This window comes from Coenobita brevimanus, chromosome 55 (assembly GCF_032717465.1).
Source record: "Coenobita brevimanus isolate Jiangsu-jjx chromosome 55, ASM3271746v2, whole genome shotgun sequence".
NCBI lineage: Eukaryota > Metazoa > Arthropoda > Malacostraca > Decapoda > Coenobitidae > Coenobita > Coenobita brevimanus.
Window position 1 is genome coordinate 51,148,501 of NC_137008.1, and position 13,907 is coordinate 51,162,407.

At 43.2% G+C, this 13,907-nt stretch overlaps 1 protein-coding gene across 1 annotated transcript in view; it reads left to right on the forward strand.

Annotated features, from left to right (window-relative positions):
- The first annotated feature begins 1,334 nt into the window (after positions 1 to 1,334).
- The window catches only part of LOC145401382 (uncharacterized), a 372,455-nt gene continuing 359,882 nt past the window's right edge, over positions 1,335 to 13,907 (forward strand). The window contains exon 1 of the mRNA XM_080273712.1: positions 1,335 to 1,713. The gene's annotated coding sequence lies outside the window, so the exon portion shown is untranslated. The remainder of the gene's footprint in view (positions 1,714 to 13,907) is intronic.

Sequence of the window (13,907 nt, forward strand, 5' to 3'; positions counted from 1 at the left end):
CCATGTGTTGATCTCCACACACACACACACACACACACACACACACACACACACACACACACACACACACACACACACACACACACCGCCGGCCACTCTCGTGGTCAGAGGTCGAGCACAGTGTGGCTGACATTACATAAAAATGTAGCAAAATATTTTTCTTTCCTTTGTTCAAATTGTGGGATGGGCCATACCCCCAGTGAAAACAGCGGTGGTAAACCGTCCCCCCCTCGTACCCAGTGGCGTAGCTACGGGGGACCTGGATGACCCAAGACCCCCCCCCCCAGCTAGACCTTCACCCCACCCACTGGCCCTCTACATTTGAATTTTCCGTTTTCTCAGCGTGAGGAGAGTATGTAGCATTGTTCACGCCAGAATAGGGCTTAGCTCCACCTTGGCCCCCTTTCCATCCAGACATGGCTACTCCAAAACATGCCTGGGGCTAAGGTGGAGGAAACTTGGGATGGGAAGATGTGTTAAGGTGTGGGACAAATTGGTGTGGGAAGGAATGCTGAGGTGGGGAAATCTTGGGATGGAAAGGATAACTGAGGTGGGAGGGGGCAAGTTTAAGTGGTAAGGAGGAAACTTAATCGTCGCCAAGTAGTTCTTTATATGAGCTTTTCTATATATCATAACTGGAACAAGATCATAATTGCAAACCCACCTGTGTTTACTTAGGGAGTGTTTATGTTCTGGGACAAAGTTCGCCTACTGCTGTCCTGCCTCTGCTTCACACGTAGGGCATGTCTGTCACCTTTCTGCCTGATCCATCATACCAAAGAGCATCATATGTGAGCGGAAAAAAAAACATATCAAGCCTCTCTTAGCTTAGAAATATTAACCAGCATTGGAGAGTGAGAAACTGACGAGATGAAAAATAAGTAGAAAACAATAATAAAAGAGGCAGAAATATTAGCAACCAGAGGAAAATAAGCAGAAGAGGTGGATATTTTAGGAGAAAGTTTGTCCAAGATTCTGCGTTCAATTGATGCTGGGAGGTGTGATGCCCTGACTGACATTACGACCGAGGTTTCATTCAGTGTATTGTGTGGATGAGATTACGACAGACGTCCCTAGGGTGCCGGAACAACTCTGCCTGCGACCGTAACTACCACCACCACACTACCACCACCATCACTACCACTACCACCACTTCTTCCACCACCACCACCACCACTCCCCTCGGATTCTGTGACGGACGCCTCGCCTCCCCTCGCCCGTCGAAGCTCCGCCCTCCGAATGCTCCGCGTCCCATCAGAGCCGCGAGCCACAGGGCAGAGGCAGGCCTGTGTGAGGGGGGTTTAGTGTGCTATCAGCGACGATAGGGAGTAGACACGTCGCTGCTCCACCCCTCCTGGCCCACGCGTGTCTGTCGAGCACGCTTTGCCAACGCCTGGGTTTTACTTGACTGTTTGACTGGTACACGTTAACTGTATGCGAGAGGACTGCCATATTAGTTTTCCGTGTGCATATGAGGCAGCTACAATGCTTTGTTTAGCCTGTTGATAACTCTTTGGGTAGTAACTGCAATGCCACAGTGACTAGTCGTAAAACTTTTATTTCTTGCTCTCCCAAAAGTGAGGACCAATATAGACTCCACATGTCCTGACTGGGACTAATAGCATCACCTTCAGTATTGTCCAGGCAGCAGTATTTGCCTCATAAGATGGTTTAAGCACAAGATTGGGAAGCGCAAGTCTCAAGGAAGGGCAGGTAAGCTCGTCACAATTCCAATGACGTACATGATATTGCTTGAAGATATGTAACAACCAGTTTACATGCCTCAAAATAGAACCATGTCAATTTCGTATATTTTAAGTTTATATAAAGATTACATGATAACCGGAAAAAACCATTAGAACCTTGTGAAAGATACCAGGATTAAATGATAATAATAACCTACCACAAATCAGGTCAATACAAATTTTTCTCGATCTAACGAATATGAAATGATAATCGGAGAAGCCACACAGGGACCTTATCAGGAAGTTTTACAGATATCCGCTACTGCCAGAAATACAAATTTCAGCTCCCACTATATAACAGATTCCTAACTCTATCACAAAACGGGGAAATAACACCTTCCAGACTCATCACAAAACGGGGAGACAACAGGGAAATAGCACTTTCCTAACTCCTTATCACAAAACGGGGAGACCACACCCTCCTAACTTCCGCCCTCACGTGACGAACTTGACCCGCTAAAAGGAAAGTCTACGGGGGTCTTGCCTGAGAGTATTCCTGTTCTTTGTATATTGCCAGTAAAATTGACCCCTTCTTACGACACCCACAAAACAAAACAATATCAGCTTAAACACACACACACACACACACACACACACACACACAACGAATCAGACAATCGAAAAAGCCCCCTAGGATCTTCGTATAAAAGAAAAACAAATCTCTCTACAAAAAAATTTACGTACGATATACATTTAAAAACAGAAAGACAGACAAGGAGAAAAAAAGAAGCCAGCAGGAAGGAAATGCCAGCTTCCTAAATTTGTCTTTGATGTAAACGAATATAAACAGAATGGCCTACAAGCACAACCTTTTCAGAGAGCAATACTGGCATCAATATTCACCCACACATACCACAAAACAGCGATCGCACCTTCCTCAACATTTCACGACGGAATGAATCAGATAATCCAAAACGCCTCATAGGAACATCGTCAAAAATAGCCTATCACTGCTATATTCACACTATCATTAACATAAACGCCTATATCAACCACAAGAACATACCACAGAACGGCGATACCTACTACGTAACTCTTGGTGCATAACAAATAGGATACGATATTTAACGTAACCTGTCAGGAATATTTCCAAAGAGTAATACTGATAATTATAAGAGTATAATACCGGAAAAAATACCACCCATCCATTTACCACATCCACGTACCACAAAGCAGGGCGACACCAAGTTCGTAAATTCCACCTTCATATATATATTTTTTTTTTAAACATGCAGTAAGGAAAGAGAAACAAATTAAAAACAAAAAATCCACACACCAGATTACACGTGGCCTTCACTAATAAAATCTGTTGGACTTGATCTGCTGTAGTGAATATGACACGATAATAGACCTACGAGGAAGCCTTTTAGAGTATGCAATAACGTAAGAGCAGTATATTTCACTTCTTTTACGTACCACACCTACATGTTACAATATAGGGCGATACCAGCTTCGTAACTTACACCTTGACGTAGCGAGTAAGATGCTTGGAACAGCCTGTGGGAATCATGACAGGGCGTATTAGTGAAGCCCACAGATTAAAAGTAAAATTTCTCCCATACCCACGATGTCTGTTTCGTGTTCCTGCTACTCACAGACGATTTTTAGCGGCTCAGAAAGGACGATTCGAACTGGAGGGGTTAGATACAGAATTCATGGACTCCTGGACTACTGTAAATCCCTCCTAAGCTGAATGAAATCGTGTGAAAGTGGCAGAAATACAATAGAGAAGGCTTCGTGGTGGTGGAGGGCTAAGATGTCGGGGCGGCGGAAGGCGACTACAACACCTCTGGGATGGGACGCAACCTCTCCAGCTGATCGATTTATTTTTTTTCCTCGCTAGGTAGACTTTGTTCCTTGGTACCGATTTTTTTCCTTGCTAGGCAGACTATTTTTTTTTCCTTTTTTTAATGCTGCTATCAGACGCAAGACGCTTTTATTCCGGGGCAGTGAAGAGGTTAATGAAGAGTATACCAAACTTCCTCCAACTCGAAAAATCTCTCCTAAGCTGCACATAATCGCCTGGACGCAGCTAGAATAGAATAGAATAGAAGAGAGAGAGAGAGAGAGAGAGAGAGAGAGAGAGAGAGAAGGATGTCATCGTAGGTAAGAGACTCGTTTCAGCCAGTGGACATAATATATTCTGTATTCTTGCTACGTGTAGACGATTTTTTAGGGAGAGATTTGGAACTGGAGGGGTTAGGTACAGCCTTCATTAACCCTTTCATTAATACAGGCCTCTCCTTAGCTTAATAAAATCGACTTGTAGCAGCAACACAATAAATCTAAAACTGACGTAACCGCAGAGACAAAGTAAATTCACATGTCTTGTCTGCTTACCCTCGTGACGGTTTGGTTTAGCTTACTGGCTATGGTGGCGTGTTTCAGAGTTTATCCTTGCTTATTCCAGACGATTTTGTTCAGCTCAGGAGAGACTTCTTGAAACTATAAGGATTACTGAACGCTATATTTAACCCTCCCAATTCGAAGTGTTTCCTGTAAGCTGAATAAAATCGTCCGGAGATAGTAAGAGTAAGCTATTAAGCAAGAAAGCTCCCACAGAGAGCATACCTCCGCAGCGTCAATAAAATTAAATATTTACTGCTGTAATTCTTCTTTCCTATTAAATGAATACTTTTACGGTCGCCCACAGTCAGTCAGTTAATTCTACGGTCTTAGTCCGCCCTGTTACTGAATCTCAGAGATAGCATACCGCCTCCGAAGCCGATGAAATTCGTTATGTATTCCTGCGTCCTGATCCAGATTCACCTCAAAATCTAATCATCCATTCTTTGACCCATTGCCCACGTATCCACCAAATTTCATTGATTTCCGGCAACAATTTTTTGAGATATCTTGTCCACAAACACACACAGACTCGCGGGAGGATACATAACCTCCTCTAATATTGCTGGCGGAAGTAATAAGTCATCAAGTGGAAAGAGTTGAGAGCGAAACCTCTGATAGTGAAGAAGTTCATGAAGGTTGTGTCTAACTTTTCTGGTTCAAAAAGCCTTCCTTAAGCTGAATAAAATCGTCCAGAGATGCCAAAAATAAACTATAAAGTACGTCATCGGTTGGAAGGGGTTACGAATTTCATCACCCTTGTCAGATCGGCTCGAGGCCTGATTTCCGATTTAGTCCCTTCAGCCCAAGGTCGTGCTATTTCCACTATATTCTTGCTGCTTACGGACGATTTTACTCTGCTCAGGAGGAACTTTTCGAGCTGGAAGGGTTGAAGAGGGAGCCTTCACGAATCCCTTCAGTTTGAGACAGTTTTTCTGAAGTTGCATAAAATCGTCTGAAGGCATCTAAAGTTTACCAACCTAATGTGGTATGGTGGTAGTAATAGTAGTGTGAACCTCAGGCTTATTTGAACGTGAACCCAGTGGACTGAAGGATGAAGTTGCCCGTTTTCCTCCAGTCCTCTGTCTTCCTTTTGGTGGGATAGAGACGCGGTTGAGGGACGTTCGAATAACCAGGCAGTGGAGCCGCCTGGTTCTATCGGCGCAACCACGTGAAGGCGTCCCTCTCACCACTCGTCATCGTGGTGAAGTGGTCAAGTGAAGTTAGTCACGCTAGATGTGTTAGAAGCTGAGTCCGGGTGACGAGATTTTCTATGCTATCTTTAACTTGACCTAGATTTTCCTTCTGCAGTTTATTTCACGTCGCTCAATGACAGAAAGGAAATGTCACAGCTCTGCAGCCTTCGCTGCACTTCTTTGTTCCTGGCATCAGGTTTTTGTGTCAATCTAACGTTACACCTCAGCCTTCAGTATGGCCAAGTTAGAGTAAAATTATTATAGACAATTTTTCTTCCAACCAGATTTTTTTATTCAACTTTGGAAAGGTCACTCGTGTGGAAGGGATATTTATTAGGTCTATGTCTATCCCTGGAAAGTTTGCCCAGAGCTGAATAAAATCGTCAGGAGAGAGCAAGAATATATATTTTAAAAAGTTCTGCAAGAGTATACAGTACAGTAAATTGAAAACGTTCTCTGGCTCAGTGGGTTAAAAGTGAGAATTACATCAAGTTGGAGAGGCTTGTGTAAACATGAACAGGCAGGGGCAAAAGTTGGTCTCATACTTTCCCCTGCGTCTACTTAACGCTTAGGGCATGTCCGTCACTTTTTCTCCTGACGCATCGTATCAAAGAGAATCACACATGGCCGAGAACCGTGCCAAGTCTCTCTTAATTTAGGAATGTTTGCCAGCGGAGGAATGTGAGTCAAGTGAAATATTAGTCAGAGAAACATGCTAAGTCTCTCCCAGTTTAGGAATATTGACTACTAGAAGGAACTGAGGAGCAGAAGAGGAGAAATATTAAAAACAAAAATTATGAATATTTGCCAGCAGACGAAAGCGAAAAGCAGAACAGGTGAAATGTCAGGGACCTCCACATACCAGGACTCTCTCAGCTTAGGAATATTAGTCAACAGAGGAAAAAATAGTAGAAAAGGTGAAATATTAGGACGAGACACACTAATTTTCTCTTGGTTTAGGAATATTAACCAGCAGAGGAAGGTGAGAAGCAGAAGAGATGAAATAGTAGGCCAAAAAAATATAGCGCGTCTCTCTCAGTTTAGGAATATTAACCAGCACAGGAGAGTGAGTAGCAGAAAAGGTGAATCATTAGGCCGATAAATATACCGCATCTCTCAGGTTAGGAGTGCCAAACAACAGAGGAAAATGAGTAGTGAAGATTAAGTATTAGGCTAACTTTTGCTTCCAACGGTACAGCAAGGGAATTGAATATCCTTCAAAACTTCGCGGAAAAGTCGAAAGATCTGAGAAACACATTGGATCCATTAAGACTTTGGTTATATTTCGCTAGTTTCAGATAATCTTTTGACAAAGAAAGACAGTTGAGTCTCCAATAGTTCACTCTCGGACAAGTAATGATACAGTTCAGAACGATAAATAACGAGACTGAACAATAAATTTCGAAATGCAGTAATACGGTAACAATTTTTTTCCAGAACATTATGCAAGTTTCCAATAAGCTTCGGACAGAACCCGGAATATGATGATAGACTCCCACTCGCGGACGTAATTATTGATCCAGCTCATAGCGATAAATTATGAGACAGTGAACGATGAACTTCGAAATCCAGTGATCCAAAGCCCAACAGATTTTTCAGAATATTGTATAGTTTCGTATTTGTTCGTCTGATAGTTTGAGTGATGTTGATCTCTGACAGGCGTAAGTAACAATCCACTTCCTAACGATAATTTTTGAGAGAGCGAGCCATGAATTTCTAGACCCAATCATGCGATCTCTGGAGCCTCCAAACAATTTCCGGAATATTATGTAAGAATTTCAAAACTGTTCGCCCAATGAGTGGATCGATATTTTTGTCCGCGACCATACTCTCTCTAAAAAAAAAAAAAAAAAAGGGCCGCATAACTCTTTCTTTGCAGTGACGATTTTCTTGGTTGTTTTATTCTCGCTGCCGCACGGATGATTTCATGAAGCTGTCCGAATAATCCTTTCAGTTCGGTGAAGATTTTCCCTTTCATTTTGCTTTGACCAGACGATTTATTCAGCTTACGGGAGACAAGTATTAGTGAAAGGACTCCAATACTTTTTTTTTTCTCCATATGAGGTCTTCCCGAAGCTGAGTAAAATCGTCTGGTGGTCTCGGGAATAGCTACTTTCAGACGATTTTATTCAGCTTTACGAGAGACTTTTTGGAGCTGGAGGGGTTAGATTTAGCCTTGCCTAACCCTTTGACTACTAGAAGATCCTGTGACCGAACTGTGACTTGAAAAATGTAATAGTTTTGAAATGTGGCAAAATCGGATTATTACAAGAGGTCCCCTCTAAAACTGGGCAAAAAAAAAAAAAAAAAAAAATAAATCGGTCTAGCATTAGCAAGAATAAGATGCAAATGAGGTCTTAGAAGTAGTAGTAGTAGTAGTAGTAGTAGTAGTAGTTGTTGTTGTTGTTGTTGTTGTTGTTGTAGTCCCGGGTTCATGTAAAACGTCAACCCGGTGGACTGCAGGCTGAACTTGCCCTCCTACTGCAGCCCACCATCTTCCTTTCGGGGGTAAGAAGGGAGTAACTGATGGATGTTTACATAACCGGGCAACTGCACCGCCAAGTTATATACGGATCTAGTTGAAGGACGCGTGTATAACCGGGCAGCTCCATCACCCAGCTATGTCGGTGCCACCACGTGAAGGCGCCCCTCTGCGGCATCGGTCTGAATAGGTATAGCGGGGGACAACTCCGGGATGGGCTGAGGAATAATCGCATGAACTTTCGCGCCAACTTTTCCTGTCCGACCGAGATTCGCCATTTGTAAAGATTTCGGCGGAGTTGTCTCTCGCCGTAAAAATAAACAAATAAATAACCAAAGAGATAAGTAAAAAATAAACAGGCAAATAAATAAATAAACACGTAAAGTCTCGGTTTCGGTTGATTTTCGCGCGTAGTGGAACCCCTTCACTACGATGTATTATTTTTTTCAGGTTCCTATAACTCACTCTCAGCTGAATAAAATCGTCCGGTGTAAGAAATATAGGAAAGCAACGGCGATTAGAACTGGAAGAAAAATAAGAGAAAACTTGTGTTCACTGAGAGAAGATGCAAACGTTTCTACTCAGCCACAGTGCTCAGGTGTGGGTACAAATTCTTTCATCTGAACACTTTATGGCACTAAAAGAAAAAAATAAAATTACTGTTTGACTTGTTGTTCCCACTATAAAGACGATTAAAAACCCCTTCACGATGACCAATTAAGTTTATTCTCGCTACTGTAGTTCTTTCACATTAACTTGGCCAAGATTTTCGTCCTTTCGCAGATTTTTGTCCTTTCGCAGCTTTTTTCACGTCGCTCAGAGGCAGGAAAAGACAATACGACGGCTCTGCATCCTTTCCATAGCGCTTCTTCGTGACTAGCATCATACCATCGTTACAACTCGGCATTCAAAGAGGAAGGATGGCAATGTTAGCCCAAGTTAGAGTGAACAGAGTATCGTTGAGGTCGTTCTCGTAATTTCTAGACAAAATGGTAAGTGAAAGCTGAATCTAACCTCTCCATTTCGAAAAGTTTCATGTAAATCTAAGATCATCGTCTGGAGGTAGAGTACACACACACACACACACACACACACACACACAACTTCTAAATTTGGAAATACAAGAAGCGGTAAAAAGAGAGCGAGAGAAAAAACGCGTCGAGGTGGTATGCTAATGATATACCAGCGTCAAGGTAAACAGTGTATTTCACCGCGGCAGTACGGGGGTCGTCAGGTGAGGGAAGGTAACCGGAAGTATTGTTAAAGAGATCGATATCGGCGTGGGGGAGGGAGGGTGTGACTGCGGCGGGGATGTGTGGATTAACGGTGGAATTATCGAAGGTATTTTTTGCGACGGATTCTTTGTTGTATATACCTGTAAGATTATTTTTTGGAGGATGAACAGCGACTTTAGCATCACTCCTTGACAGCGACATTAGAAGCCTTCCTTGTCTTGCGTTCTTTCTTAAATAATAATAATAATAATAATAATAATAATTCCTGGTTACGAGAAAGAAAACTGTCATAGCTGTTACCTGTTTTGGGTGAAAGACGAAGAAAGAAAGGAGTAGAACCTTCCCACGTTTCCAGTTCTTCCTTAAAAAAAAAGAAAAAAGAAATAGTAGTTACGACAGGGATTCGATCGAAAATAATGTACCTCCTTGCATCCCACTCCTGTATTCTGACGCATCAGCGGGTCAGCATGTCTATACCTCGTTCACTTCAACTTGGCGGAGATCGTTGTCCTTCTACTGCCTCTCCCCGTAGCTCTGTGGCGGAGTGAAATGATACCGTGGTCCTCTATCCTTTCCGTAGCGCTTCTTCGTGACCAGCGCACCGTAGTCTAGTGTGAATCTATTATTACACTCAGTATTCAAGGTGGAGGGAGGGGTATGGCGGTCCTACATCCTTCCCGCAGCGCTTCTTCGTGACTAGCACCATATTCTAGTGTGAATCTATTGTGACAGCTTAAGATGGAGAGTCAGTGTTACGCCTACTTAAAGTGAACAGAGTATAGTTTTATATTGACTTTTTACCACTCAGCTCCTATGACTCAGCTGAATAAAATCGTCTGCCGTTTACTGGGACAGGATACCAAGGGCTGTCGCGACCATGTGACGGCTAAAAGACTACACAGTAGTACTTGAGAATAAACTACAGAGAACGAGCGTTTCATTTCTGTATATCTGTTACACACGTTTCCATAAAAGCAGATGAAAATTTATGAAGTACTGAAGAACTCATATCTCAGTTTTAGTAATTACACACAAGAAAAGTGGCGTGACAAAAAAAACAAAAAACAAACTGAAAATGGTAATGGTAACAAAGACTCTGCATGCCAATTTTATATATTGATTGATTGATTTATTACACCAGCTTGTACAAATGCACGTGAAAACAGGAATCCATCTGTAGACCTTAGCTTATCGTAGAATATTAATTAATTCCGAGTGACGTCATGGATCGGCCGGCCCTCTAGCGCCAAGCGTATGGAATCTACTGGTAATTTCTGTTTCCGGAAGGCGCCGTTAATTTCTTCGATCTGATGACGTATTTTCCACCTTAATTAAGCCACCACCCATAGATTCTGTTTAAATTAGGTGACAGTTTCTTAATGAAGGAGTTTAATGGAGATTTTTTTTCAAACTCCTTCCCTGTGAGGCTTCCAAAAAAAATAAAAAAATCTGAAGGGGATAACATAGCAGTAAAGACTCATCACAGTCTAATACCGCTAAAAAAAAAAAAAAAAAAACGTTGCTTAAGTGTTAATGATCAATCAACACTAATTTCGCTACTTCACTACCGCACTTTCCTTATACGGTAGTGATAAAAATAATAGCTTTGTGGTAACGAAGAAAATAACGCGTGATAGTATTCTTTTAATAATGTTTCAGTAATCATCATCTCAACTAACACTTCACCGTTATAAAGCCTTTCTTCATAGTACGCTATTTTGCAGTCGCGCGATGATATATATCTCCCTTCATATACTCCAATAACTCTTACGAGGAATGGTGTCCAGCGCTACACGGCTGGGTTATTAAAGTCGAAGAACTCAACAACAAGGTATACTGTAGGTGTGGCTCCGACCTGTTATACTGTATATAGAGGCAAGTAAAGAAAAAAGATAGAGCAGGGGGATGGGTAACGTAGACTAGAGCACGGGAGTATTGAAGCGTCCTTTAATTGACTCAGGTAGTAGGGAGGCGATGAGGTTCCTGTGCTAGCTCATGAAATTGTGAGGAAAATGTGAGCCGGAGTGTGGGGCAGGGTGTGTGGAGAGGGGGAGAAAGAGAGGTGTGAAGGGGAAGAAAAAGAGGTGTGAAGGGGGAGAGGCGGAGAGGGAGTGATGTTTGGATGGCCAAAGGTAAGGGGATGTTTGGAGGGCGAGAGATGGAGGGATAGGGGTGGGAAGGTGCAGGTGGAGTGATGGAAGTGGCATGGTGTAGATGGAGAGGTGGAGATGCATAGAGTGTGGTGGTGGAGAGATATAGAGGTGGAGGGATGAAAAGGGATAGGAGTGCAGATATGAAGAGGAGCAGAGATGGAAAGATAGAGAGGAGATGAGGTACGCAGTGAGGATAGTACCAGAGTCATACCGGAAGGGAGGATGGGTTGCAGTGTGGAGAGGTGTGGAGAGTGCTGTTTCAGGCTGTGATGCAAGTGGATTATCAGGAAGAACCATAAGTGTGGAGGCGCAGAAGTGTGGAGGCCTGGAGGTTTGCAGGCGGGGAAGTGAGGAAGTGTGGAGATGTGAGAGTGTGGAGGTGCGGAAGTGCGAAGTGTGGAGGTTTGTGGGTGTGGAGGTGGGAAAATGTGGAAGTAAGGAAATACGGAAGTATAACTTTGCGGAAATGTACAGTATGTGTGAGGGTGTGGAAGTGTGTATGTGTGTGAAATATGTGTGCGTGTCGAAGGGTGTATTTCATGTCTGGAGGTTTGAAAGTGTGTATCTGAAATGCGTGGAAGTGTGAAGATGCGTAGACGACGAGGTGTGGTTGTGTGAATGTATGCAAGTGTGGAAATGTGCGAGAGAAGAGGGACTGAAGTGTGAATGTGTAGAAATGTGAACGTGTGAGGCGTGTTGGTGTAAGTGGGTGAACGTGTGTGTGTGTGTGTGTGTGTATAGACCATGTATGCGGGGAGTGAGGCGGTGACGGTGGTAGCGGCAGGCAGATAGGAAGAGAGGTAGACAGGCAGGCAGGCAGGCAGTGGAGGAGAGTGAGCGCACCTGGCAGGCCATTGTCAGGTACAGGCACAGGTAGCCACGCCGCCACACACTCTCACAGCCGCTCACACCTATTCAAGTTACGAGGTAGACTTCGTAACGCATCGGATAATTCGCAATACATCTTTCTCAGCGATCTATTTTGAGCATCATATCGCAATAATCGTCTTGTTCATTTTTGATGCAAACTATGTTGATAATAAACAGACATAGAGACAGAAATATGTGAGGTGTAATTTGCAAACTAAATAGCTGAGGGAAAAGTTTTACGAAATCTTTTATGCCAGCGAAATTACGATTGAGGTTCATATTGTAGGGTGCATAGGCTAAGAACCTTCCTAACACCTCCCCCTAAGCGATTTAATGTACACGATACAGCTCAGAATCGTTTCGTGCTTTACATAATACGTTGATGTTAAACAGAGACACACATCATATATACAAGAAAAAATAAGGCATATGACCGAAAATAAGTCGCCTAGGAGGAAGTGCCACGATCTTCCACGCCACAGAATAAGGTGATAAGTGCAGAACAAATCGCCAAAGAGGAGGTGCCATAGTCTTCCACGCCACAAAATAAGGTGTCAAATGCAGAATTAGTCACCATAAAATAAGGTGTCAAATGCAGACTAAATCGCCAAGGATGAAGTGCCACGGTCCTCCACGCCACAAAATAAGGTGTCAGATGCAGAATAAATCGCCAAGGATGAAGTGCCACGATCTTCCATGCCACAAAATAAGGTGTCAGATGCAGAATAAATCTCCATAAAATAAGGTGTCAGATGCAGACTAAATCGCCAAGGGACGAGTGCTACGGAGTCCACACCAGCCTCAGCATCTGACGGGGATTAACTGGTGCCGCTCTCCCCAGCTCACTAGTGCCGCTCTCCTCAGCTCAACAGTTCCGCTCTCCCCAGCTCATTAGTGCCGCTCTCCCCAGCTCACTAGTGCCGCTTTCCCTAGCTCACTTGTGTCGCTGTCCCCAGCTCACCAGTGCCGCTGTCCCCAGCTTACTAGTGCCGCTCTCCCCAGCTCACTAAAGGCAGATCCGGTTACAGCTTCCCCAGGCATGACATAGGAGTGGATGTGTCAGAGTTCACGCCTAGTGAGAGTTGTGTGTGTGTGTGTGTGTGTGTGTGTGTCTGCATGACTGTGTGTGTTAGTCTGTGTGTGTCTGTGTATTGGTCTGTGGCTGACTGCGTGGTTGTCTGGTCTGTCTGCCCCCCCCTCCCCCCTCTCTCTCTCTCTCTCTCTCTCTCTCTCTCGTGTGTCGGAGTTCACGCCCTTATGATGGCTGTCTTTCTGTCTGTCTGTCTCTCTCAACTTGCTACACATCATCTATATTAATAACACTGAAAAAAGATAAGGACAGTATGCCACCCAGAGTTCCGATGCTGATGATATGAAGATTAAAGTTTGTTCTCTAAATTTAAAGTCATTTCGCCGTTTTCTTAGTTAAAAAAAAAAAAAAAATAAATAAAACTCGTGTTAATTATCCAGTAAAAGACTCACCATGAACCTCACCCTTTCAGTACGAGGGCGTCACTTTCAACTTTATTCTCGTTACCTCCAGACGACTTTATTCTGCTTGGGAAATATCTCGTAATCAAGACAACGAAGACTTTGTGCAAATCCTCAAGGAAGTATCACTCAATAAAGGAGTAACGAAGGCTTAATCTAACGCCTCCAGGAAATTTCTTAAAATAAAGGAGGTAACGAAGGCTTTATTTAATTTCTAAGGTCCGAAAAATCTCTCCAAAGCTTAGAAAAAAAAAAAATGAAAAATTTGCTTGAACGAGGTAAAGAATAAATTAAAGAAAACGAGCGTCACCGTGATGGAAGGGGGACTTCGTTGAGTGTCAGAGGACAGTAGGATGGCAGGTTTCGAGGTAATTGATGCTTACGATAAG